At 46.5% G+C, this 24,271-nt stretch overlaps 1 long non-coding RNA gene and 1 pseudogene across 1 annotated transcript; both read right to left on the minus strand.

Moving 5' to 3' along the window:
- Positions 1-2,625: 2,625 nt before the first annotated feature.
- The window catches only part of LOC146871149 (uncharacterized), a 417,898-nt pseudogene continuing 396,252 nt past the window's right edge, over positions 2,626-24,271 (minus strand).
- Positions 20,015-20,759, minus strand: LOC146871150 (uncharacterized). Its single transcript, XR_014959507.1, has 3 exons — positions 20,666-20,759; positions 20,505-20,561; positions 20,015-20,424 (listed from the first exon to the last, which is right to left on the minus strand). It is a non-coding gene; the product is annotated as an uncharacterized LOC146871150 (long non-coding RNA).

Below are 24,271 nucleotides of genomic sequence, written 5' to 3' on the forward strand. Positions count from 1 at the left end.
TTATCTTTTAAGTAAAACAAAGGACTTTAATCTCGCAGCTTTATTAAATACTATATATATTCCAAAAGGCAGTTCAGTTACAGGGTTGCATAAACCCTATGGTGAATAACGACATGCAGATGCCCTATAGTGCCCCTGTCTTTCCCCACCCTCTCTGTTTCTCTCTTGTGTGTGACTTAAAATATGTGTACAGGCATAGCCTACACACAGGTGTACAATACTAGTGATTACTCCAGAGGGGAAACAACCTTTACATCGCGGTCATTAGACCGCAATGCCTTTACAACGCGGGCGTTACAACAACCGCGTTACAACAACCGCGTTGTTACCACACAATGCCATTACTACACAAGTCATTACATTGACTTGCAGTAGATGGCACTCTAACATAAGGAATAGTATAGTTTACTATTCCAACACCTTCCCTACTGTTGCGTAGGCTGGAGTTGGAATAGTAAATGATACATTCCTAATGTTACGGTGCCATCTACTGCAAGTCGATGTAATGAATTGCGTAGTAATGGCATTGCATGGTAACAACGAGGTCGTTGTAACGACCGCGTTGTGAAATACCGTGTAGTAAAAGCACGCGTTGTAATGTGCTATATTCACCCCAAAGACTGACCAGTATGTCGGATTAATTGCGGGCACTGACTTGATGGGCCAAAGGGCAAAGTTTGCTACAACAGTTTCCTGCTGTTTGCATTCATTCACAATCTTTCAATTCGTAAAGGCACAGTACTGTGTTAATTGTGATATCCAGGAGCAGACTGGTGCAATGAGCATCTTCACACTCTAGAGCGTCTGTGTTGGAGTGGGAGACCCAGTAAGACAGTCTAGCTCCCTTTGTGATCACAATGATCTCAGTGAGCTTGTCGGTGTACGTGGCCTCGAGTCAATAAAGGCTGGAGTTTGTCTTTGGCAGTTATAGCACTTGAGGCTGGGACAGCTCCAAGCTGGGACTGCTTATCTTCAGCAGTTGTGCCACTGGAGGCCAATGCAGCTGCTCCAATGCAGCTGCTCCTCTCGGGTGGGACCCTTGGGTGGCAGTACTTGCCCCTTGGTGTTGATGACTGAAATTCCGGGCCTCACAAAGACAACTTGGTGGATACTTCTTTGCACAGCTCATGAGGTGGGCTGCAATGGGAGAACGGGGTACCCTGCAATCTTTGTTCAGGACTGACTTTGCTCCAGCTCAGCAGTCAGTTACTTTTGAGTTTCGCATTCCCCTAGCACACACTGAGCTTCTCCTCCTGGACAGTCTCTCCCCCTTCAGGGCTAGGCACTCACATTCCCTCTGTGAGTATGCATACTTTACAGATGCTTAGGAAGACCCTGAGCCTCCCCAGTAAGTTGCAGACTTCAGGTGATTTCCCCTTGCCTCTGGGAGACTGGCTTTCATACAGATACCAGTCCTGGTTACACAGCATTACTCCGAATTCGCGGGGAGTATTCCCTTCCTTGATCATGAAGGACTCGGAACTGGAAGATAGTGGAAAATTTTCCACAAAGTGAATTTGGATCCACTGCTTCAGGCTTCAGATCTGGTTTGAGTTGGTTCTTCAAGTATCATATCTAGGCTCTGGATACAGCTTTTGTGCAACGTGATGCTTCTCACAGCAGGTAGCATGTGGGCTAAATCCAAGCAAGAGTATCCAAAAAAAGGGCCCAATCACCTTAAACAACAGAAACGGCTGTCCCATCTATGAAAGGGCAGTCCTCATGAGGAATGAATCCGCAGCATTTTGTTAACAAGGCTCTGATGGAATTTCTAAAGGCAGCCCTGCCTTCTTGCATTGTTAAGGACAGACCTAGGACTCTGTGAAGCCTGGATCAAAGTAAAGTAAGGGCACCAATATCTCTTGCAGTTGTGCACTCAGAGCAAGGATGCATGCCCCTTTACCATGCACAGGGCATTCCCATCTGAAAACCCCTACTTTCAGCACATGAACTGTTCTTCCCAGTGTCAATGCTCTACATGGTCTCCCCAGTTCTTTCTAAGCAAGCTTCCGTTGTCAGCCCATGTAGAGCACTTAAGGTGGAAGCATGCTGAGGTAGATGAGAAAGGGAAGCCCCTATAGGCCTATAGAGTGATATAACTATGGATCACACATAGAGCATTGCAGGTAGAAGCTAGCCTAGAGCTCTGAAGCTACAGGTCTCATGTAGATCAACAAAGCAGGAAGCATGCATGCTGCTGTGAAGTTAATAACCCTTGTATAGCTCTGAAGGTGGCAGCATGCCTTCAGTGATGAGAAAGGGAAGCCCCTTTAGAGAGATGAAAATGGGAAGTTTATTTAGAGGTCCTGGTAAGCTACAGAAGCCTAGAGCATGAGTCAGATTTTAGTGCAAATAATTAATGAAGTCACTGTTCTTTGCGGTGGTGGCCACTAGTGATGAATGTGATGAAATCTGTAGATGAGTCTGTGGGTAGACATGCTCCAGAAAGTTCATCCATTGGAAACCCGCAAACACCATTGCTAGCTCTGGAGGTTCTGGAGTTCACAGTTCTTGCTGAAGGGCGAGCGTCGAACATGCCACATATGCCAGGTTCAGCTGTCTCCCTTGGTAGTGGCTTTAAGCACCTATGGGCTCTTGAGTTGGTTGTTGGGTACAGCAGAGCAGTCATTGTATTCTTCTGTTGTTTCTTGTCACCTCTGCAATGGAAAGCATGTTACAATTTTTGGTAACCTTGTATCACAGAAATCAAGAACTTGGTGATTTTATCAGGAGATACAACTAGTAACTTGCCATCGGAAAAACAATACATGTTTACAGGCGCCTTTCACAGAGGATCTGCGTACAATCTATGAAAACGGTCTACCCTTCACAGTCACTAGTATGTAGCTGTCATCTACCAAACCTATCTCAGCACAAATGCATTGCTTCCCATTAAAAATTTGTGATCGGGACATTATGACTAGACTAGCCTATTCTCTTTAGGGCTATTGTGACTTGCTTGGTCTGGGCCTAGTATAGCTCTGAAATCCCACTGTTACCCTTTTTTGAAAGTTGTTAAACTTGGTGTTTATAAGAGGTCCAGTTTTAGCAGATTCCCTCAACACCAAGAAAGAGACACTCTCTTTCATAACTCCCTCCTGAAATGTGTCCACTTATGCTCACCTGTAAAGATAGTGTTCATCTTGTCCAAGCTGCTCACCGTAGCTGTACAGGTAATCAACATCAGATAGATAATCCAGCGGAGGATGTCCCAGGCAAGGTAGTGGGTCTCTGTGTCACTGTAACAAACACAAGCAGTGATTGGGGTGGGTTGGGGTTTCTGTCAAGTGCCTGTATCATTTGTTTTAGGACTCGCTACAGACATCTTTTAACTGTCTGGACGACCTCAAGTTGTCCCTTCTTCAAAAAGTATAATAAGGAATATATCTATATCTCTATCTATCTATCTATCTTTCTATCTATCTATCTATCTATCTATCTATCTATCTATCTATCTATCTATCTATCTATCTATCTATCTATCTATCTATCTATCTATCTATCTATATATATATATATATATATATATATATATTCACTGAAAAAAACATAGGTTTCAGGAACGTTATAGTTAGAATTTAGCATTTAAAAAAACCTTACAAATTCACTGAAAAAAACATAGGTTTCAGGGACATTATAGTTAGTTGAACATTTCACTCGCACAAAACCATTGAAATTCCGCTGTTATAGTTAGTTTAGCTAACTATGACTCGCTCCCCCACAATGCACTGCTGATGACGTCAGTGACATCTCAAATGACATCACTCATGTCCGCTTTTGAATACAGTGTGCCCCGGGGAAGTGGTGGTCCCTGAGGCAGTCTGGGGGGCTTGGGCCCCCCACACTAATTAATTTTGACAGCCCTGGGGAGGTGGCAGACCCTGGGGCTTGTGGGGGCCCGTGAGGCTCCCCCGCCCTTATTTAATGAAGCCACGGGAGGTGGCGTCCCTGGGGCAGCATGGGGGGGACCCCCATGCATTCGTCTTTTAAAAGAGCCCCAGGGAGTTGCCGGTCCCTGGGGCTGCGGGGGGGCACGTACCCCCCGCACATAATCTACATAGCCCCGGAGAGGTGGCAGTCCCCGGGGCTGCGGGGGCCCCTGCTATTGTTAATTGACAATGCCCCCACGACCTGGCCCACCCGGGGGCCTCATTAAAATGAAGCGCTTTTTGTGGCCCTGGGGGTCCTTGTGCAGGCCTAGTGGGTCAGGGTGTTTAAACCCAGCCCCCTTTTCTTGTTTTTTATATTTGTTTTACTGTCAGGAAGTGTTGGCAGCCATCTTGTGACTCGGTAGAACCGAGTCACAAGATGGCTGCCAACACTTCCTGATATGGAGTGTTGGCAGCCAGAGTGAAGCTCGTGCTCGGAGGGGTCGCGAGCCCTCCTCTTTGCTCAGATATTGAAACTTTCTTTTTCTAATTTCTCAGGAACTACTGATTGAATTTACACCATTTAAAAAAAGGGCTCTTTCTGAACCAAGACCTACCTTTTTGCCAAATGTGGTGTAATTCCGTTCAGCAGTTAGGGCTGTAGCTTTGTCTAAAGTTTCCTATGGAGGACAGATATCGAACCTATTCTTTTTCTAATTTCTCAGGAACTACTGAACAGATTTAAACAATTTTTTTATAAAAAAGGGCTCTTTCTGAACCAAGACCTACCTTTCTGCCAAATTTGGTGTAATTTCGTTCAGCAGTTCGGGCTGTAGCTTTGTCTAAAGTTTCCTACGGAAATTAACATGGGTAAAACGTGTTTTGGGACCCCCTTTTTTCTCAACCCCCCCTTGACGAATCACCCCGAAACTTTCAAGACAGAAGCTGACCGGAGCGGGCCACTAGTTTTGAAAATTTCACGACGATTCATCAGCCGGCGCCAAAGTTATTGGGAAAAGTAAAAAACGCTTTTCCTATGGAAACTAGGTCCTAACTATAACTACCTACTGACGACCATTGCCTGGATGGGCTATCAAGGCTACAGAATTTTTTGCATGGTGGTATTGTTCTATTTGTTTTCCATTATGTTTGGTGATGGGGCATCCAGTAGTCCTTTTTTTAGACTGCAGGTGTGACAAGACCTGTGAATAGCAGTGAGAGCCAGTGAGTGTTTATTGAGAATTTAGTTTGTTAGCATAAGAAGACTTTAAATGCTATTGATTTGTGGCTGTTTTGTTTAGGAAGTGGGTGCTGTTTGGATGCTTTAGCTTACCACAAGGAGACCGTGTTATTCAGTAATCGCTCCTGCAAGTTCATTTGTTTTACTTTTTTGCAGTCATGATAAAATGCTGTTTGTTATTTTTTTTGTTCACAAAATACAAATGATGCAAAAATACTAGCCTTTTGTTTCTGTTCCACTGTTTATGTTGCCTTGCTTGAGAACGTGCATAAAGTATGTCCCTTAATACTAGTGTTTCTCACGTATTTTATATTGTATATACCAGCTACCATTACCTGCAAGAAGAGTAAGGTTTCCATTAATGTCTTAATTGCCAGTTTCCCAAACTATTAATATACGGAAAGTGGATCGAATACAGCTACTATGTGTGCAGTCTGTATCCCTTATCTCTTCTCAAACACAAAGGGGCTTAGTACGATGGCGGGCGGATCGCCACCGCCGGGCCGGCGTTGACCTCTGCACCGCGATGGTAACCTTGGAAACCGCTGGTCAGATTATGATGGCGGTGGTGACCGCGGCAGTGTGAAAATCCGTCTGAAGCTTTTCCGCCAGTAGCAATCCACCCGCTGGCCTGGCAGGCAGAGCTGGACTGCTAAAATGGTGCCGGTGCCTAGCTTTTTCCGCCGTCCAGATTAGGATGCATGCGGAAGCCAGCTTTCCCGCGGCTGTCTCTCCGCTAAAGAAAGGCTGGCGGGGATTGTGTTTGGGGGCCTGTTGCGGGCCCCCCTCGTGTTGGGGGTGTGTGGGTGCACTGGGGGGTACCCATGGTACCCCCCTAGTGCCCCCCTACATTTCACTGCATTTACCCCCCCTACATTTCACTGCACCAAGTGGCAGGCACAGTGCAGTGCCTGCCACGTAGTGCAGTGTAATGCACAACATGCTCGTTTTCGCGACGCAGCAGTGCTGCTGCCAGCACCGCCCGCCACAATGTTAATACTGCGGTGGCGGGCCCATCATAATACAACGGGCGGGACCGCTGCACGCATGGTGGTCGGACCCAATCTCCGCTAAGGTGGCGGCCGGAAAAAATCCGACCGCCATCGCAATGAGCCTCAAAGTATTATCACCAAAGCCCCAATTTTTTTAAATCATGGTCTGCTGCTTAGACTGGGTCTCTGCAGTGGCTGCATGGCTCCTGCGCTGTGGGCAGTGGTGGCTTCTCGACTAAGATGGAAAATAAAACTAAAATGATAATAACAAGAAGTTATTATCATTTTATCTTTATTTGCGGGACTCCAGCCAGGTCGGGCGAGGCGGGCCTGGGTTCACCGCCGTCAGAGGGAGCAGGAGTGGTTTGCAATCCCTCCCTCAGTGTGCATGGCGGCTTGGTTGGCCCACTGGGGCTGGCCAAACCGTAATGCACACTTGGCATGTTCTCCACTGGGCTGTGTTGCACAGCCCAGTGGAGAATTTGCTCAGCCTCCCAGGCACTGCCTGTGCGGCCAAACAGGCTGCTCAGATCAATCACAACACTGCTCCTGCAGCATCGTGATTGGCTGGGGGAGCCAGGGTGCTTCCGGTGCGGGTGAGGACAGAGGATTGATGTGCTGTGGCGAAGAAGAAGAAGGTATGTTTTTAATTTTTCTCATCCCCCAAACCCCTCCCCATCCCACCACCCCGGTTCCGAGGCTGCCACTACTGGCTGTTGGTCCAATTCTCTAAGATTTTTCTGTGATGGTTGTGTTTTTTGATCCTCACCTAGATATGGCTTACTCCTCGATATCTAGGAACAAGAGTCACTAGGCTCTGGGGACAGGATTTATGGATTCCCAAGCAAAAAGACAATTCTGCATTTGAGTGTTCATTTTTCGTTAGAAAAGATTCCTTTAAACACCACCTGTTGCAATCTAGGATCCTCTTATGGCCATTAGGTCTCTCTTTAGCTATTCACAATCTCTGCCCTGGTCACAGCCTTTGTTATCCTTGTCCTTTTGGTTCCTCTCCAGACCCTCTGCTATCCTTGTACCACTCCACACTCCTGGGTGTGTAACAATGTTTGCAAGACGTAGCTCTGTCCTCCGACCCCTGCCTGCCAACCCGCAATTGATCACCGATTCTCTTCAATCTTGGCTTCTTCCTCGACACTCTAGATGAATCTGCCTCCTTAAAATGCACATGAAATGCCATTTTCTTGATACCTTAAGAAGCTGAAAATGCATCTGTTCTAACCTTTGTACTACCACTTCCTCTGCTGTGAAACACCGAAAACGAATTGAGTCTACGCAGTGGTGGCTGGTGACATTTGAAAGTGGTGATGCGTAAATTTATGACAGTACTGCACTGAGGCGAGCGGGCGTAGCGAGCGCGCCTAAACAACCTTCGGGGGGATCGGGGGTTCTCCCCCGAGAACATTTTGAAAAAATAGAGGATAAATGGAGCATTTTCAAGCAAATATGAGGAAGCAGGAAGGTTATTAATGCAATACACCCAGCAATGCCCCAGCCTCCTCCTTATGACCCCTATTACCCTCCCATCTCTCTCCTTTGCTTCTCTCCACCTCTCTCAAGGACCGGAAGAGCAGCAGCACTTTAATCAGGTCCTCTGGAATTATGCAACAGGAAGTAAGAAATTATGCAGCAGGGTTGACTACATTTTACAGTGTAATGCAGGGTAGTATTATTTCATTATTATGTCATTTTCTGCACATGTTAACACTATGTGAAGGGCCGTCCACTGTGCAGCAACATATTACTGCATTTTTAGTAACATTTGATCCTTTTTTTCTGATGGTTTTTGTTAAAATCTTCAATTTAGGCTGTAGATGATGGATTATATAGCTAGGGTGTCAAATCCATAATCATGCCTAAAACGCAGCAGCATCGCATAAATCCTGTGGCCCTGGCTATAACACTGATACCCCAAAGTGGGGGGTGTGTTCATTATGTTCCTTCTATTTATATAAGAGTTCTGCCTTTTGCAAGTACCTCAGGAGAATGAGAAGAGGCAGAACACTGACAGCACGTGTTACCAGTGCTTGTCTTCCCATAATAGGCACTTGCACAGTTCCTTCATATTCTGTATCTGTGTTTTATTAGTGAAACTTGGCAAGTCCTTTCACTCAATAGTCAAAACTTTGCCATTGTCAGAATTATGTTGCTTAATACAGGGCCTTTAAGCATGGCTGCAGACAGGCCTATGAGCAGGCACAGCTGTGCATGGCTCCAGCAGAGAGGCTACGGAAAGCATGGGGGGCTTTGCAGACAGGGTGTGGAGGTGGAAAGGACTGTGCAGACTATAGAAGTGCATGGGCCGTGCAGGCGTGGCAACGGAGAGTGTACGGTGTTGTATGCAGACAGGTGTACGGAGATCTACAGCCAGGGCTGTGCAGTGTAGTGTATGAGGCTGGATGGGGCTGTGCAGACAGAGTGTGAAGGTGGGAGGGCTCTGACTGTAGGAAAGTGCACAAGGCCATGCAGGCACGGTATGATGGTGCCTGGGGCTGTGCAGACAGAGTAAAGTATGAAGGTGCAACGGCCTGTGCAGGCAGGGTCTGAAGGCGCACGGTATATGCAAGCAGGGTATGAAGGTGCACAGGGCTTTGAAGGCAGTGCTGTGCAAGGTGCACAAGGCTGTGCAGGTAGTATATGAAGGCAAAAGGGGTGTGAAAGCATGGGGTGTATCGCACGGGACTATTGACACCATGTATGACGGTTCACGGAGCTATGCAGGCATGGCTATGGAGGGGGGTTGCAGGGCTATGGACGGGGGGAGGGGGTTGGATGCATTTCCGCAGAGAGAGCAGTATTGAATCTTTTTTTAAAATCTGCTTTCTGCTCCTTCAATCTTTAATGGAAGCAGTCTCTGTAATACGATGGCTGGGTTTTGAGCTGTGGGAAAGTATTAATGTCTGCACGTGTCAGGGATGAATGTTGTCTCCTCCTTAAGAGTGACTCTGCCATGTCTCAGATGAAATCCCACCACAAAAAACAGCGGCAAGGAGGGTCGGTTTCACCCATAAATTGTCTCCTTAGTTAAGCGCTTGTCTCCTCATTCATTTTCATTTGGAATCCGCAGGCAGAGATCGTGTTCCAAGATTCATCTTTGATCGAAACATCAAAATACTTGTCATTTTCCCCCTGCAGCACCCTCTTGTGATTATAAATCTGCTCTGACATACACCCACACTATATGAAGGAAACTGAATTTAAAAAGTGCATAGGAGATATCATGCAGTTAGGGTGTAATCCTGTTTGAAATGGTAATATTTAACTAAGTAGTATCCATCATGGACTCCGATTAGACGTGTGCAAGTTTGCGAGGCGGTCTGACTTGCAAAATTAGTTTTTATTAAGCGCATGAGCTTGATAAAAGTAGTATCTTACTAGTTTAATAAACTAAAAAGGTCAGTAACGTTTGTATCAGCCATAATGGTTTGCTGCTGCTCAAAGGACTGCACAGGGGAGGTGTCCGCTTACAGGAACTTCAAGAAGCCCTTTGCAAAAATAAAAATGTATCCCCCATGAGAGTTCTCCCCTCAGAGCACTTCTCTAAATCCTGCGACTCCAACTCCAAGCATTCCGTTTACATACAGTAGTCCTATCTCGGAAAATATCTCAAATCATTAATACTTGGCTGTCATACAGCTGAATACTGCAATCGGCTACTGAAAGGTGACCAGTTAACCCTTCGGAAAGAGTCGACCATTGCACAGAACCACCAGTGGTAATTCAATATTTTAGAAACTTTGGATTCATTGCGGCTAGAAACATTTTTCGAAATCTGTAAAATGTGTAGCAGGTAGATTATATGCCAATTGTATTCCGATGCAGGATAACATAATTCCCGTGGCCACTGGTTTAATGGTTTTGTGGCACTGGCTGTTGATGTAGGACTCAGGGTTCTGCCCCTGGCTTAACCACTTTATCACACTTTGTAATCTAGAGCAGATCTTTTGGTGCCTCAGTTCCTACACCTGCCAACATCGGGAGTGCTCAGAAACAACCGTAATGAGGGTTCAAAGCACTGGACTCACTAGTCGCTACGGCTGTTTCATCATGCACGGTGTGCTTGCAATGACATCAGCAGCAGCAGCCTCAGATGAGACACTGCCTCTCGCCTTGTGTGTGTTTTCATTAATCACATACCCCTGGAGAGCAGGAGTGGGCGAGTGACTGCGGCTCTGCATTGGTGTCATCTGCCACTTCACATTTGACTGCCGACAGGTGATTGTGCGTTTCGGCTGTTTGTGTGATTTAGGGCACTAACATTGCTTTTCAGCAAGCAGCAAATTAATCAATAACCCGGCAACGCTGCTTGTTTCATGAGTGGCTTTTGCTGCACAACATCCGGTCCACTAATGGGAGGGTGATAATGTGATTTGCCCTCCACTTGTCCTGTGTTTATTAGGATCAAAGACAGTCAGCATCAGCGCTTCTATAAGGCAAAGGCTGGCTGCTGGTGGCGCGTTTTATCACAGAAATAACCCCACAGGGAAAGAATCAAAACACAACTCGCACTACACCACAGTGCAAAGTACTTCAGAAATAAAAAGAGGGAGTGCAGAGCGCACACACCGTGTGCTCTTCAACACCCACCCAACACCATACACATCAAGCACCACACAGCAGTTGCGGCCGGCATGACTCGGGGGGTAGCGCCGGGAGGGGGGCGGGTGGGGGTTTAATTTAATGATAAAACTTACCAGGCATCTCCTCCAGTCCCGCGTCGCATCACGTCTCCTCTGCAACGTGGTGGAACAAACTTCTCCCAGATCTTTCTTTTGCCGCTCAACAGGAAATACTAACTGCCAAATCAGGAGACTGGATGAGACGGGGGCCGGGCGGCTGGCATTTGATAGGGCATGGGGCGACTTTACGAAAAACACGTCACCGCCCGAGCAGGAGCCTATCTCCAGACACCTGCACTACACTAGGCATGCGCAGCATACCTAATGGTTTGTTAATGTGAGTGAGGAGCAACGCTCCTCTCTCACATGCGCAGTCAGTCCATCTTCTAGACTCCTGCTATCGCCTGCGTGCGCTGTGCCTTGACACATGCGCACTTTCACCCCTGAAACAGGCCGGCCCGGAAATGTAAACAGACGAATTGTAAAAGCTGTCAATTCGTCTGCTTACATTCCTGTTGGCCGAACTGCAGTGAGCAGTTTCTTTTGTGGGGCGCTGCCCCGGCGCCCCTATGGGCCATCCGCCCCTGAGTCTACGGATCTGTTCTATTCATGCCTGCTCATTAATTCATTCACTTGTTCCTGCACGTGTTATCATTCAAGCACTGGGGCCATCGACCTGGCTCTAACATGGTAGCTAAAGAGTTTGTATTCGTGGTACCTTTGAATTATACCTACTCTTGGAAGGCAGCTATTTGCATAGACATTTTTCCAGTTGTGATTCTTTGTGAATTGTAATACTGATTGTGGAAATGAAGATACACAAGCATAATGATATAATATATGTCTTATTTCACACATCACCAGCCATCCACTCCTGCCAGTGGCAAATTATAAAAACGATCATGTGATTGATGTTGACATCAGTGAACAGTTTCACTGACAGAATATCGATGTACAAAATATAGTTGTTAAAAATATTGATGAAACAATATAGAATGCAAATATATCGATTGCCTATACTTACACAGATAAGTATAATAATATCGGAAAATAAAGATTGATGTAAAAAAATATAGTTGTACAAAAAATCGATTTTATACATATATATATTCACTGAAAAAACCATAGGTTCCAGGGGCGTTATAGTTAGGAATTGGCATTTAAAAAACCTTAGAAATTCACTGAAAAAACCATAGGTTTCAGAGGCGTTATAGTTAGCTGGACATTTCCCTCATACAAAACCCTAGAAATTCCCCCGTTATAGTTAGTTCAGCTAACTATAACTCGCGCCCCCAAAATGCACTGCTCAAAATTTCAGACGTCCATTCTCAAAACCATAGATACTCCAATACCAATAACTACATACCCACTCATTGACTCTTAGATCTACACACACATCCACTCACTCACCTGTACAGTCACTCATACTTACAGTCACTCAGTACAGGACTATCATATGCATTTATACACCTACATAGACACTCACACACCACCAATCATCCATAGAGGTACTCTCACACCTAGTCAGTCATGCAAATAATTAATCACACTCCCATTTACTCACCTATGCAGTTATACACACACAAGAACACTTATTCATAAAAATAGTACCACATTCTTACGCTCTTATACAATCACTGATACAAGCACACACTCATCCGTACAGCCACTCTAACAATCACACACTCTCACATATAACCACTTATATACTCTTACACACATATATACTGCCTTTCACATATGTAGTTACTCACACATGTACCACTGAGATATACATTGAATCACTAACACACCCATACATACACTCACCCAACCATACACTGCATCACAGATGCACTCTTAAAACCATGCACCCATAGAATCACCCACTCACACATGTATGCACAGAGTCACACACACCCCACCCACACAAACACTCAGGCACCCAAACAGATACTCAGACAACCAATCAATAACCCATAGAAACTCTCATATAGCTATTCACAAAACCATGCAGCTGCTTATACACCAACAGACAGACAGATATAGACATTCACACAGTTTAGTCACTAGTCTGGAGTAAGATACGTTTAATGACTCACTTATAGAGTCAGTCACGCACCTACTAAATCATCCATTCACACACTTATACACCCACTCATTCTTCCATAGGTTTTTCCCTATATATATATTAAACATATTTAAAATTTACAGAAACACACACTCACTGGATGACGTCATCAGTGATGTCATTTCAGATGTCATCAGTGATGTCATCAGTGATGTCACTGGCCATGTCATGAGTGATGTAATATGTGACGTCATCAGCAGTGCATTGCGGGGGTGCGAGTTATAGTTAGATGAACTTACTATAACGGGGGGATTTCTAGGGTTTTGTACGAGGGAAATGTACCCGCCCCTGAAACCTATGGTTTTTTTCAGTGAATTTCTAAGGTTTTTTAAATGCCAATTCCTAACTATAACGCCCCTGAAACCTATGGTTTTTTCAGTGAATTTCAAAGGTTTTTTAAATGCTAATTCCTAACTATATCAGGCCTGAAACCTATGGTTTTTTCAGTGAATTTCAAAGGTTTTGTAAATGACAATTTTGAATGTATTAATTGTTATACTGATTTTTTTGATACTGATTTACTATATTTTTTAACTATTTATTTTTAGATATATATTTTTTAATTACATTATAATTACATTATACATTACAATACAAAATATACTTTCTCAGAATGAATTACTTTAGTTTAAATACTTGGCAAATAGGCAACAGACTTTTAAGTACAGTAGTTACAGTTGTTGCAATGGGCAACACAATTTCAAACACAAAGCAACATTGAGCTCAATGTGAATTTCTAGTGAAATGCAATTAGTTACTTTATGGATTACTTTTCTAACCACAGGACTGGATCCTAGATTCAGTCCTTGGACATCTAATGTAAACAGTTGAGTAAAAGCGCTTTGGTTACAGTAGTGATTTTTAAGGAATATTATTGTATTTTAAAAGTTGACACTTAAAATTTTTTTCACATAGAATCAGCAATGTTATCCTATGGCAGAAAATTCACTTAGCAGGTAAGTAGTGTTATCATTACTTTTTCTTACTCAGTGGTGGATCCTGGTTCCAGCACTGGCCAACCTCCTGTAAACAGTTGAAAGAATGTGTTTAAGTCATACAGACGATTCTTTAGGAATATTTTTAGTTTGTGAAAATAGACACTTAGGTGCCGATTCCGATCCGGTAAAACCCGGGTACAAATGGTCATACGGAGCGTTTTCTCCGTCCGACTCGTACCCGGGAAAAACACCTTACAAACTCGCAAGTACGAATCGTACAGAAACACCATTTCCGTACGAGTCGTAAAAAACACAGACCGGCAAAAAAATACATACAAATCTGAGTCTGGACGGCGCAGACGCGACGTCCGGACGGAGTCAGGCAGCGTTTCACGGACCAGCAAGTACGATTCGTGCCTACGTCACTCCGCACGTAGCATTTTTTACGGGAGCCAAAAACTGCGGGGAAATTGAGGACGACGCGAACAAGGAGCACCGGTACGCGACGGACAGCGATGGACCCCAACCTACGCGTCATCCCGGCCCTCATAGCCTACGACCTCATGTTCAGAAACCGACGCAGACGCCGCAAAAGGTCAGAACAACCCCCAGGGGCAAAGGGGGGGGGGTGCAAGGGGCAGGAAACATAACCCACACCCCACAAAATACAAATACAACCTGCACAATAATTACCTCCATGGTCTGGTCACTTCGGGGGGCGTGTCCACCAATCACACGTCCCGCCACAACGGAAGTGGACGTAGACGCGTACCCGTCACCACCATAATGGTGTTATGGGACGTACCCACGCCCCCAGAGCGTGGGTACGGTCCGTACACGCGTACCCCTACATCACCACTACAATGGTGGTACGGCCCGTACCCACACCCCCAGAGCGTGGGTACGGTCCGTACCACCATAGTAGTGGTGATGTAGGGGTACGCGTGTACGGACCGTATCCACGCCCCAGAGCGTGGGTACGGTCCGTACCACCATAGTAGTGGTGATGTAGGGGTACGCGTGTACGGACCGTATCCATGCCCCAGAGCGTGGGTACGGTCCGTACCACCATAGTAGTGGTGATGTAGGGGTACGCGTGTACAGACCGTACCCATGCCCCCAGAGCGTGGGTACGGTCCGTACCACCATATTAGTGGTGATGTAGGGGTACGTGTGTACGGACCGTACCCATGCCCCCAGAGCGTGGGTACGGTCCGTACACACGTACCCCTACATCACCACTACTATGGTGGTACAGACTGTACCCACGCCCCCAGAGCGTGGGTACGGTCCGTACCACCATAGTAGTGGTGATGTAGGGGTACGCGTGTACAGACTGTACCCACGCCCCCAGAGCGTGGGTACGGTCCGTACCACCATAGTAGTGGTGATGTAGGGGTACGCGTGTACGGACCGTACCCACGCCCCCAGAGCATGGTACAGCACATCAGCTGTAAATTGGGGGTGGTGTATGGCCAGGACAGCAGTGTACCACAGCAAGATCGCAAGTGGGTGGGTGGGTGCCTATCACTCCCAACAGTCCCCAGACATATGAGGGGTGGGTGCATATCACTCCCAGCAGTGCCCAGACATATGAGGGGTGGGTGCCTATGACTCCCAGCAGTGCCCAGACATATGAGGGGTGGGTGCATATCAATCCCAGCAGTGCCCAGACATATGAGGGGTGGGTGCCTATCACTCCCAGCAGTGCCCAGACATATGAGGGGTGGGTGCATATCACTCCCAGCAGTGCCGACATATGAGGGGTGGGTGCCTATCACTCCCAGCAGTGCCCAGACATATGAGGGGTGGGTGCATATCACTCCCAGCAGTGCCCAGACATATGAGGGGTGGGTGCATATCACTCCCAGCAGTGCCCAGACATATGTGGGGTGGGTGCCTATCACTCCCAGCAGTGTCCAGACATATGAGGGGTGGGTGCCTATCACTCCCAGCAGTGCCCAGACATATGAGGGGTGGGTGGCTATGACTCCCAGCAGTGCCCAGACATATGAGGGGTGGGTGCCTATCACTCTCAGCAGTGCCCAGACATATGAGGGGTGGGTGCAGAGGACTCCCAGCAGTGGACAGAGCCATGGGCGTGGGTGCAGAGGACTCCCAGCAGTGGACAGAGATATGGGGGGGTGTACATCATTATCAGATGACCACAGCTCCATGGGTCAATGTACGTATCCATAACTTAGGACAATGATGATAGTGCCATAGCAACACATCACTGACAGCAGAGTCCCACTCCCAGGAGGATGGATGTCATTCCCCCACTACATGACACACCACATGTGGGTGTGTGGACAAATAACACATGCATAACCACCCCTGGCAGATGCATCACAAGACACACACTGAGATCATGCCACCAGACTGTATAATCATGCCACTGCCTAATAAACTAAGAGAGCCAAAGAGAACACACACTGACACGCACATCCCAGGACTGATAGGAATGTTCAGGTGCTGGCCTAGCCACCAAGATGTTGTCTGTCACGGAAGGAATCGGGTGGAGTTCCCACAGATACAAAGGCCACAATTGTGAGTCAGGTGTTCAAATACCCAGCAGGACAAGTACCATATGTGTACTAGGCTGGGATTACACACATGCATTGTGCGGAAAAGGGACAATGTCTCCGTGAAGGCATGGCAAAACACTCTATACACAAGTACAGTGAGTACCAAGGATGGCACAGACTATGCAGCCGGACACATTGCTGAGCAGGCATGGCCAGAGTTGAAGGGATCCATCACCAGCCAAGGATATGTAGACACAGGGCAACACAACAATTGTGCAACTCTCTGCAGGGGAGATGCCAGGTGACACAGAGGAAAGAACACTCCTTGGGACAATGTCTCCAAACACAAAGAGCAGACACGACAAAGAATCTTTGCAGAGACCTTGTGATGGCACGCAGATACCAGGTTCCACCCCATGAGCAGCAGACTACAACATTTCCCTGAAACATAACACATGCCCACAACCCCAACTCCTGTAGCATCAACATCAACATCAATACCTGAAATGCAAGACTTTCCAAACGAAAAAGAAAAGGCTTTATTCAGCAGCAAAATAATAATGTGTAAACAAGACTATTCACAAAGGCCAATGGCCAGTCCATTACATCAGTCCTTGGGGGGGGCCACATGGCCATGCGTCTCCCCTAGCTTGCCTGCACATCACAAGACTGTGTCGTCGACTGGGGGGGGGGGCATCATGTGGGGAAGGACCAGGTACCGTAGGGACAGGAGGGGGAAGGGTAGGTGTGGTGGGTGCAGGGACGGACGACTCCACCACAGTGGGTGGGGCAGCGCCAAAGGTGGAGGCGAGCTCGGCGCTGCACACTTCTGCCAGTTCTTCAAGCGTCTCCCCTGCACCCGGAGAAACAACAGGCCCCAAGGAGGGGGGGGGGTCGGAGGGATGGGTTGCAGCACTACTGGGGGAGGTGGTGGACAGGCTGGGGGACTTAACTCCCCTGGAGTGCCTTGACCGTTTCCGCCCAGGTGAACTAGTGGGGCTGAGGCCCAGCCCAGAAAAGTAGGCCTCCTTCTCCGAATCTGGGACAGGGGAGCCAAGGGGAGTGACATCGGAGGGACTGGGGATTGAGTCATGTGGACGAGGACTGTGGCTGCGTGCCTGCCTGTGTGCCCCAGACCCAGTGGGTGTGCCTGCTTCCCCCTGAGTGTGCGTGTCAGGAGGTGTGCGCTTGCCCTTATGTGGTGGTGTGCTGCTACTGTCTGGTGGGGTGCGTGTGTGTGGATGTCTTGGTGTGACTGGGACAGGCATGGTTGTGGGACTTGTGGATGGGGCAGGGGTAGGGGGGGACGCAGCGCTGCAGGTGATTTGCTACTGCCGTCAGTGTTGAGTCCATGGACCTCAGCAACCTCCGTTGGTCAGATATCGCTGATGACATGCCCTCCATGTATGACACCATCTGTGTTAGCAGTCTGGTGTGGCCATGGAGGACAGTCAGGATCGATGTCTGCCCAACTTGCAACTGTCCCTGAATGTCCACAGACTCGGCAGTGAGGGCAGTAGGGGGGACAGGGGTAGGGGGTGCAGTGCCTGGCACGAAGGAGACATGTGGGCACCTAGCACGGACAGAAGGGACCCGAGCAAGTGGGAGGACGGTGATGGGAATGGAGGGGGCGGCGAGAGATGTACTGCTGCTTTCAGCTGTGGGAGCAGCCACCGCCCCCTCTGGGAGCTCAGCCTCGGACCCGTCTGCCTCGTAGTCTGTGTTGGTACTGGGCAGGTCCTCCGCCTCACTCCCCTCGCCCTCCGTGCCACTGGATTCCACCGACTCCTCAGCAGTGGTGGCACCACTGCTCGATCCCTCCTCGACGTCCGTGCCGGTTTCTCCCTCGGTGTCCTCAGATGATGCTGTGGGCAAGGTGAAGAGACAGGAAAAAATCAGTCACCTGTATACATCTGACACATGAGTCCAAACAAAATAGGCAACACTGCATATCAGGAAAGGCATCCTGAGTAACATCTAGGATACTCCCCACATATGTAAGACCTGCACTCCCCAGTTGGTTGACCCACCATGCCACTTGGATAAAAATAAAATTAGGACACAACAGCAAATAACTTGAAATCACAAGATCATGAGAAGCTAGTGTCTGGGATCAGTTGAGCACAGCGAGACTATGAAGGCATGCCACCTCTTGTTCACTGTGAAACAAACAGTATTGTTGCAACGAAGGCCAAAGACCACATGCCAATGCAGAAGGTGTCCCCACACTCAGAGACCTGTGAGTACTTTTGACACCCCAAAGCAATACATTGTGACTCCTGGAGATTCACAACCCTTTACATAATAGACATGTCTAGCATGTGTGAATGTGGCACTCTGTGAACACAACACACATGTGTCTGTATAGCAGAAGTCACACAAGGAGGTGCACACCAAACTACATGTACACAGTCATTGTCTGAGCTGCCAGACTCATTCAAATCAGCCACTGTTAGGCAGAAATGGCATATCAGTAAGTACATATACATGGCACCAGGGTGGTCTGGATAACTTGACACTCGTAAGTTGGTATCAGCAACAACCAAGGACGAACCCAATTGCTAGCACACTGTGGGAAGATGTATATGTATGAACTCAAAACAAGTTTTGTTCGAACTGTGCCTTACTTTAAAATGTGCCAGAGTGTCCCTGGAAAGTGTAAAGGTGGTGTCTTGTGCACTTCCTTGGGAGACATCTGGCATGCAGGCACATCATTGTCCTTCACAACAAAACAACAAGGTCACGCATATGAAACATTGAGACATGTTGACGGGTGTAGTGAGTGCCAATGGACATTTTCTCTGTGTAACAACTTGAATCATGTCATTTGTCACATGGCTATCCGTCACCTGATCACACAGTTGGCTACACATATGACCTACTGACTGTCATCTGGAGTGGCACACATGTCCACACCCAGGACAATGCATAAGCTAATGGGCCTGCAATTGTGTAGCAAAAAAGCCTAGCTGTACTGTGGGTTCCCCTTCATGGCAAGCCAGAATGTACCCACAGATGTCAGCACACAAAGTCACAACTGTGTAGCATCTGAACCACACACAGGTGGCAAAAATGTACAACCAGGATACATGATTGTCAAAAACTGACACTGGCAATGACGCACGAACATTAAGCACTGGCCAACATCACGGGGGTACTGCACGATGACTGTCTGTACTACGACTCATCACACACAAGTCAGAACTGGCAATGAAACATCAGGGTTGAACATGTACGCCCCTCCCGCACACACCCACCCATACCTGAGTCAATGTGACTGATACCGATCAAGAAGTGACACCACTTATTCAGGGTTACAATAACTGTGCTTGAAAACTAGCTTCATTAACACGACATCACCTTGTAGGGCTGGCAAAACATATTTGTCTGAAACAAACATCAACAGATTGTTGTGAATAGCCACACAGGCACTGCCCAGTGTGAGTATACACAAGCAAACTGGTGTATCCCTGTCCAGTGGACAAATGTATCACACATGTGAAAAATACAACCTAGGCCAGGGAACAATGCCACAGAGGCAGAGCCATGATGTACCCACAGTGAATGTGCACAGTGTTGGATGACACACATGAGTAGGAGGTTGGTATATGAAAAAACAGTCACAGTGGAGCAGTTTATCTTAATAAAAACACAAGTATGTGAGTATACACTTAAATCGAGTTATGACAACACCTTATTGAGATACACAAATGACCTCATTTAATCATATTCAGCATAGAAAAGGGTCAACATTTCAACCTATTAAATAGACAAATGCATGTCACAATCATCATTTTCAATTACTACGGGTGTAAGTGAAGTGAAAAGTGCAACATAAATCGGGATAAGTGCAGACAAAGTGAAGGGGAAGGTCGTGTGTTTTAGAACATCCAAAATGAATTTGAAGACCTAACCTGCCACTCGAATGGCAATAACACAAATGCAATAACATTAGCAAGAAAAGCAGTTGTACAATCACTGTCAGTCTTGTGTATTAAACAAAGGGAAAAGTCGTCGACGTTTCGACCCCTAATCGAGCCAGCAATTAGGAAATCTTGGAAGCGGGGTCTTCTTCAGGACCAGCGGGGGGTAGGGAAGAAGGACTTACACCTAGAGATAATGAGTAGTATTAATACGGTGTGTCTCTAGGATCATTAATTGTCATGAGGTAGAAATAAGATGATATTTACCAGCAACAGCAAGGAAAACTCATGCTGGATTATTTGTGGAGTGGGCCCGAACGGCTCCTAAAACAAAACAAAAACAAAAAGACGGAACAAGGGGAGATTGTACATCTGTATGAGGTCTCAATTGGGGCCTGTTGGCCAAAGCAAGATGGTGTATTACTCACCATTCAATGTTGAACAACCGGTGCTATTGATGGCAATATTCTTGTCGGTATGTGATGAATCACAGTGGGCAGTGGTTCAAAAGTAACCAACGCTGGGGGGGTAAAGAAATTGAATTTCAAATCACCACTTAGTTTGAAGATGTACCAAAACCAAATAAGGTACAAACATCAAAGGACCCACACAATTGACGGGAAAACTATGGGGGCAAATGTATCTAAAAATGTCTAAAAAGGGAGTCACCGTGAGGGGACATCAAGGGTAACTATGGGCAGCGCTGCGGGGTTTGGAGGATATGAATCCGCTAAATTTAAGAAGAACATCCAGCGTGTTATGGACTTAACACGTAACAAGCCCCAACCTCTGAAAGCCCGGACAATAAGTATGAGGCAGGCGAAGATGAGAGATTAAGCTCGCAGCGTTTCACAAAATCAAAACTTGAAAAAATATATAAAACCGCCTAACGGCTCTAAAGCATGGAAACTAATTACATATGGTTCTTATTATAACTCAACCCAACTACGATGTGGCCAACAACGGAAGAATAGCAAATGGAGAGGTGAAGAGGGGCAGCTTTTAATCTCTTAGTGGAGCAAAAAGAAAGTGAGAAGCGCGGTGAATTGCAATCTCTTGGAAGACGCGCGCTTGCTCCGCGGCATGACATACCTCCCAGGTAGCGTCGACAACATCTGACAGCTAACCCTGGGAAGTGTCAGGTCGCTCATTAAGTAACTGACGAAAACAAGTACGTCAGCAAGAGGCACGTGACGAGCCCATTGGACCGGGGCAGGGGGTGTGTCTGTAACAACGCAGCTGAAAGCTCAGATGCTGCAAAACTGAAAGTGTTAACCCGTGATCGACAGACAGCGTTCAAAGGCGCGCGAAGGGCACTTAAATGTGTCAATTGAAACTGCTGTGTTACAGCTTACACTCTAAGTTTCTTGTTTACAACATTGAAGCATAATATTTTCAGCGTTGTGCGTTAATGCAAAAAATAGGTAAAGCCACTTAGTCAAATGTACGTCAGCTTGGAAACCATGAACATGAAAAACAAATCATAGAGCAGCATATAAAATAGAGGCAAGCATTAACGTATCCTATTTAAAATGTATGCAACGAGGTAGTGACCTGACTGCAAAAGCAGCTTACATTCTGAAGCAGAGATAAATCGCCCTCAACAAGATAACAATATATGTCTAGATAGAGTGTAGTTCAGATTTTGAAAGGGAATCAAGGCAATAGTAGGTTCCAGGGGCGGAAAAAATGTGTCATGCAGCAAATGATTATGGATGGTCAAGATTACCCCATATTTTAGGCTAGGTGTTATTCAACAGGGATAATTGTGCATACGTAGCGTCAAGTTCGTTAAGGCCATTGAGGACAGAGTCAAACCTGTCCATCCATTTACATTCACGAGTGTTGAGGATTGCTCCCAGGTCGCCTCCCCTGATACCCAGAGTGATGGCCTCCAGAACTAGCCATTTCATCGATTCAGGGGGGTGATTAAATGCTGAAAAATGTTCAACCATGGGGGCCCCCGTGGTATTGCATCTTATTCTGCTACAGTGTTGTAGGATACGGCATTTAATCCTCTGAGTGGTCTGACCCACATATATCTTATTGCAGGGACAGACAATGGCGTAAATCACATTCTTAGTGTTACAATTTGTCAATGTTTTTAGGGGCACCGTGCAATTGTTCAATTGAAACACTTTAGTTTCAATAGTGAGACCACAGGCTTTACATTGTCCACATTTGACATGGCCTACTGGTGCCGGTAGTTGCCACATTGATTCGATTGTTGGCTTAGGCGGTGTGTCCAAAAAGGATTTTACTACTTGATCACGGACATTTCTACCTTTCTTAAAAGAGTGCATGGGTGGTTCGGGAAGATGTAGTTCCGATGATACCAAATGCCAGTGTTTGTTAATGATATGCCGAATTTCGTTACTCCTGGTGTTGAAGGTGGTAACGCATATTAGCCTGTTGGGGTCCTCGGTACGATTCTTTGGAGTTAAAAGCGTGTCCCTATGGTTGAACCACGCTCTCTTGCGAGCTCTCTTAACCAACCGTCTGGGGTAGCCACGTTCAATCAGTCTGGCAATCAAATCATCAGATTCATTGAAGAAATCCTCCTTCCGTGTACAATTTCTCCTGATCCTTAGGAACTGGCCAAAGGGTAGATTATCACGCAGGCCTCTTGGGTGGTGACTCCCATATCTGAGTAGCGTGTTTCTCTCAGTAGGTTTACGGTAAAGAGTCGTATATAGGCACTCATCCGCGGTTTTGATAGAAATGTCCAGAAAGTCAATGGTGGACTTGTCTTTGTGAATTGTGAACTGGATGTCGCCTGTTCTCTCATTGAGCCATTTGAAAAAATTGTTGAGTTCTGAATCACTGCCTGTCCAAATCATGAGGACATCATCGATGTACCGCTTCCAGTACGCAACTTGCCTCTTAAATGGATTAGTAATGTTGTTCACAAAGGTCTGCTCAAAATCGTCCATGTACAGGATCGCCAGGTCCGGTGCAAAGCTGGCCCCCATCGCAACACCTTTAGTCTGCATAAAATACTCATTCTGGAAGAGGAAAAAGTTTTGTGTCATCGCTATAGTGAGCAACTGAATTATGAACTCGGATGGAACATGTGTGGGTTGTGTTCTTGTGTCCAAATATTTTGACATCACATCTAGAGCATGTTGTTGTGGTATGCTGGTATATAGTGACACAATATCCAGCGTGACAAGAATCTGGGTATCTGGATTGAAAGACATACCATCAATTAAATTGATGACCTGCATTGTGTCTCGTACATATGACCTGGTTTGTTCAGCCAAAGGTTTTAGAAAGAAGTCCACGTATTTACACAATGGTTCAAGGATAGACCCACATCCAGACACTATGGGGCGCCCAGGCGGTCGTTGTTGATTCTTATGAACTTTCGGTAAGGTGTAAATCGTTGGAACGCGTGGATGAGTCTGGTTCAAGTAGGCAAATTCCAAATTCGAAAGGAAACCTTGGGCAAGGCCATCTTGAGTTGTCCGCAAAATCATGCTGCTGATTTTCTTGGAAGGATTGGAATTTAATCTGGTGTAACTGACACCGTCATTCAGTTGAGAGTAAATCTCGTCCTTGTAATCCTCCACATTCTGAAGCACAATGGCACCACCCTTATCCGCAGGTTTGATGACAATGGAGCGATTGTTTTTTAAGTCATCAAGGGCTTTCCTTTCACCACTAGTAACGTTATGAGTTACATATTTCTTGATGGAACACGTGTTGAGGGCCTCCTTGAGCACAATACTCTCATAAGTTAACAGGTGATGTGAAACCATTTGTGAGGTTGGAGTAAAGGAGGATGGAGTCCGGAGTCCAGTGCAAGATGTCGTAGATTGACTTGGGGACTGACGGAAAAAATAGCGTAACCTCATCTTACGAAAAAAACGGTGTAATTCAGTTTGTAGATTGAATTTATTAGGGTATGCGGTAGGGACGTACGATAGCCCTTTACTGAGAACCTTATGTTCATCATTAGTCAATACATGGTTGGACAAGTTCATAATAGGGTCCTTGATGGTGCTCACCAGCGATAGACTCGGCGTCTCGTT

This window comes from Triturus cristatus, chromosome 1_1 (assembly GCF_964204655.1).
Source record: "Triturus cristatus chromosome 1_1, aTriCri1.1, whole genome shotgun sequence".
Lineage (NCBI taxonomy): Eukaryota > Metazoa > Chordata > Amphibia > Caudata > Salamandridae > Triturus > Triturus cristatus.